Genomic DNA, 4,660 nt, shown 5'->3' on the forward strand with positions numbered 1-4,660 from the left:
GTATGCAATTATTATTGTGTAGTGTATTTTATTGTAGGTATTTAGATAGTTACAGTTTTGAAAAAGCACATTTGTTTAACTATTATCTAACATTAATAAAATAGCTTTCAGCAAATTAATATACATGGATATATGAAATTAAAATAAATTTGGATTCATAAACTCACAGTCCATATACTCTATTTTTTGTACTTTACTTTACAAATCACAATTCTTTTCTCTTAAAAAGTAAGTGGCACTTATACATCACTTTTAGACTTTTGTATTTTTACATTTTGAAATTCAGGGTATGAGTTAAGAGCTCTAACAAATTTTGATTTCTCTAAAATATAATTTGACTGGACAAAAGTTATTAGTACCACTGAACTATAAGTGGCTTGCTCGGTATTGTATCTGTCAAATATGTATATAGATAGTTGCTGTGCTTTACTGACTAAGTAATAATTTCATGTGGCAAAAAGTGTGCACTCAACCATCGACATGTAGGCCCGTCAGAATTAGCACTGCGTCCGTGGCGGAGAAGTCTCTCTCTTTACGTTCTGTGCGAAATGTCATTTTTGTACACGGACGCAATGTGCTCATTCTGATTGGTCTAATAGTCTATAGTTAATAATATAGTTATACTGGTCTTTAGTTGAATAGTCTTGTTCCTCTTGTCCTTCTTCATGCTCGTCAATTTGCGCTTGCATAACAATATCAGTGCATCGACGCATAACTAGCGCTTGGTTAGGCCTTTTCATTTTGGAAATGGCAGAACATATCATTTTCCCAAAACCACTTTTCTCCGCACTAAACTCTTCGCGATTACCTTTACGTGCACATACCTCCTGGAAAGTTTTTACGGTATCCAGTATTGCAGTGTCTAACTCGTCAACCTGTGCGGCTCTTCGCTTCCATGTCCGAGAAGGTGGAATTGGAGTTGACTGAGCAGATGGAATTGAAGTTGACTTAGGAGGTGACTGCACAGGGGAGATTTGAGGTGACTGCGCAAGCGAGGGCGACTCGCAAAGTATGTCTAAAATTTCGCCACTTAAATCATTTATTTGCAATGATGGCGCACTTTGTCGCATTCTGTAAAAATATATTCGTTATAATCTTACTCAATATTATAAATGTGAAAAATGCGGGGGGAGCCGCGATTCATGCTAGTTGTTACATATGTATGTATAATGGATCTTACTTACGGGCGAGGAATAATATGACTTCTTAGAAACTGCAGGCTGTCTAATAGCGCCCACTGCCTTCCCACAGGCGCGCCACTTCCTGAGGAGGAGTTTCTAATTTCCTTGCTGAAGCGCTCTCTCGAATTTCCCCTCCTCTTCATGACAACGGACTATTAAAAACATCTTATAAGTAATAACGCTAAACTAATTTATGTTAACCATCAACTTCCAAACTGTTGGCAACTTCCAGCCAAGCTCGTCTTTTTTTCCGGGTTCTTGAAGTCTGTATGACTTTTATCGTACAAACAGGGACAGCTCCGGACAAATTGCTAATACTCAAAAAAAAATACTTAAGTGCACTGAACGCGGAAAAAATGAATAATATTAACATCATGAAAATGAAAAGCACGGACGAAAAATACAAATTAAAACTTACATAATGAAAAGTGCAACAAATTTTTTTTTTTGCGATTTAAGTGGGGTTTATGCAATACACATCGTGCATTCGAGCGCCAGGTTATCCCACTGCTTGGTTTTACACATAAATCTGACTAAATGAGGAAATCGAGATCGTATGTCTTGTGAAAATATTAGTTGCAACCATGATACAAAAAAGAATGTAGTTTCATTTAATGACATTCGTTGTTGTTGTTAACCATTCGACTTTTAATAAAATTATGACATTTCATTAAATTCATGCTACCTGATCACGTGTAGTAATATTTTTTTTTTAAGCAGATTTCATCAGTCCACTCAAAGATGTCGAATATGATGAATCTGAAAATTAATGCATAATCTCCGAAATGGGGTTGACGAAAGTAGACTTCAGAACGGATGAATCAAAATTATACTTATGCTAATCGCTTATGGGAGGGGCGTTATGCGCAAGCCGAATTCAAGTTTTTTGCATACATTGGAAATTTTAAATTCGAAAAAAAGTGTTTCCCAATTTGTTTTTGTTTTGCATGTTAAGTTATGAGAACTATTTATTCACATGGAATTGGCGATTATAAAAAGATTTATTTGGAAAGAGTATTATTTAGAATTTGATTTTTAAATCGCAGGATTGCATTCAAAATAAGAAAATGAAAAAATAACAACATAATGCTCTCGTGATTTTTATTATAAAATAAAAAGTACAATTTCAATGAAGTCTCCTTTGACATTACACATTTTATATATTTAAAAAAAAAACCAACGTAAGTAAAAAAATTACCAAGCACTGATAATGATATTTGATTTGAAATATTATTAAATTGGTATAAATTTGGGAAAGAAAATACTCCGATTTATTGTTTTAATATTATCAAATTGGCAAGGCCGTAAAGAATACTCACAATTTATGAAACTTCAAAAAATTTTATTATCCGTCAAAAGTTGTTTACTGAAACTACCTTCTTTTTTGTATCATGGTTGCAACAGGATTAATTGTAAACTGCACCGAACGCGAAAAAAACAAGACAAATTAGACAATATACTGAAAAATAACCTTTTGTAAAGTGACGCGAAAAATAAAAGCGCAAAATGACGCAATTCGGATATCAGCTGTTTATGGTTGTGGCAGAAAACCAAAATTCAATTGGTCTCTATGGCTATGGTTATGGCTATGGCGTTATGGTATGGCACCACTAATCGAATACAGTGTTGCCCATAAGGTTGGTTGGAACAGCTGTTTTATATTGTTATGGTTATGTCACCACTAATTTAAGCTTTCAGAATAAATCAAAACAAGAAATACATCATTAACGATTTCTCTGCAAAAGAGTTACGTATGTGTTAACGAGCCAAGGGCTGTTCAGATAGTTACTTATAACTGTTATCTTAATTATATCCAACGATTTAAAAAAAAATATGAACAAAAGTTTTTTTCTGAAATTTTTATAATTTTGAAATTCTTGAATGTCACTATTTCGCAAAAAAAGGCTGATACGATTTTAGTGCAAATGGATTTTGGTTACGTAGGTGATTGATAACGAACAAAGTTGTATTTTCAATTTTTATCGTACGTTTTAGTGAACTTTTAACTAATTCAGGAACAGTGTGAGTATAGAAAAAATGTCAATGAAAAAAAAATTTGTTTCTCGAGTTAAAAACTATCGTATCTTTTAACAATACACACCCACAAATTTTCATCGAAATCGGTTTAGCGGTTTCGGAGATTAGAGTAAACCAACACAGTGACAACAGTGACACGGGATTTTTATATATTAAGATAAGCACGTTGCGAGCATAGAAAACATGTCGAAGAAAAAAAAATATCTCGGGTTTTATCGTATCTTTTAAAAATACCCACCCACAAAATTTCATTGAAATCCGTTCGCGGGTTGAAAATTATTCTATCTTTTAAGTTGGAACCAACAATACTCATACACAAAATTTCATTGAAATCGGTTAAGCGGTTTCGGAGATAAGCGTAAACGAACACGGGATTTTTATATAGTGAGATAAGCACGTTGCGAGTAGCATAGAAAAAATTTCGCTGAAAAAAATTTGTTTTTTCTCGGGTTCAAAACTATCCTATCTTTTAACAATACACACCCACAAAATTTCATTGAAATCGGTTAAGCGGTTTCGTAGATTAGCATAAACCAACACAGTGACACGAGATTTTATATATTAAGATAAGCACGTTGCGAGGAGCATAGAAAAAATGTCGATGAAACAAAAATGTGTTTTCTCGGCTTCAAAACTATACTATCTTTTAACTTGGAACCAACAACACACACCCCCAAAATTTCCTTGAAATCGGTTAAGAAGTTTCGGAGATTAGCGTAAATGAATAGGATTTTTACATATGAATATAAGCACGTTGCGAGGAGCATAGGAAAAATGTCCATGAAAAAAAATTTGTTGGAATCAACAATATACGCCCTCAAAATGTCATTGAAATCGGTTAAGAAGTTTCGGAGATTAAAGTAAATGAACAGGATTTTTATATATTAAGATAAGCGCGTTGCGAGGAGCATATATATATATATTTATATATATATATATATATTTTTTTCTCGGGTTCAAAACTATCCTATATTTTAACAATACACACCCACAAAATTTCATTGAAATCGGTTAAGCGGTTTTGTAGATTAGCATAAACAAACACAGTGACACGGGATTTTTATATAGTGAGATAAGCACGTTGCGAGGAGCATTGAAAAAATTTCGATGAAAAAATTAGCGCAAAGGAACACAGTGACACGGGATTTTCATAGTTTAAGATAAGCACATTGCGAGGAGCATAGAAAAAATGTCGATGAAAAAAATTTGTTTTTTCGACTTCAGAACTATCATATCTTTTAACTTGGAACCAGCAACACACACCCACAAAATTTCCTTGAAATCGGTTAAGAATTTTCGGAGATTAGAGCAAATGAACGGGATTTTTATATAACGGGTGATTTTTTTGAGGTTAGGATTTTCATGCATTAGTATTTGACAGATCACGTGGGATTTCAGACATGGTGTCAAAGAGAAAGATGCTCAGTATGCTTTGACATTTC

The 4,660-nt window shown here is 33.5% G+C and overlaps 1 pseudogene; it reads right to left on the reverse strand.

Moving 5' to 3' along the window:
• Positions 1–578: 578 nt before the first annotated feature.
• LOC108372390 (transcription factor Adf-1-like) lies at positions 579–1,492 on the reverse strand (annotated as a pseudogene).
• Between the last annotated feature and the right edge of the window lie 3,168 nt (positions 1,493–4,660).

Source organism: Rhagoletis zephyria, unplaced genomic scaffold (genome assembly GCF_001687245.7).
Source record: "Rhagoletis zephyria isolate East Lansing unplaced genomic scaffold, Rhagoletis_zephyria_1.1 Rzeph_scaffold_05713, whole genome shotgun sequence".
Classification (NCBI taxonomy): domain Eukaryota; kingdom Metazoa; phylum Arthropoda; class Insecta; order Diptera; family Tephritidae; genus Rhagoletis; species Rhagoletis zephyria.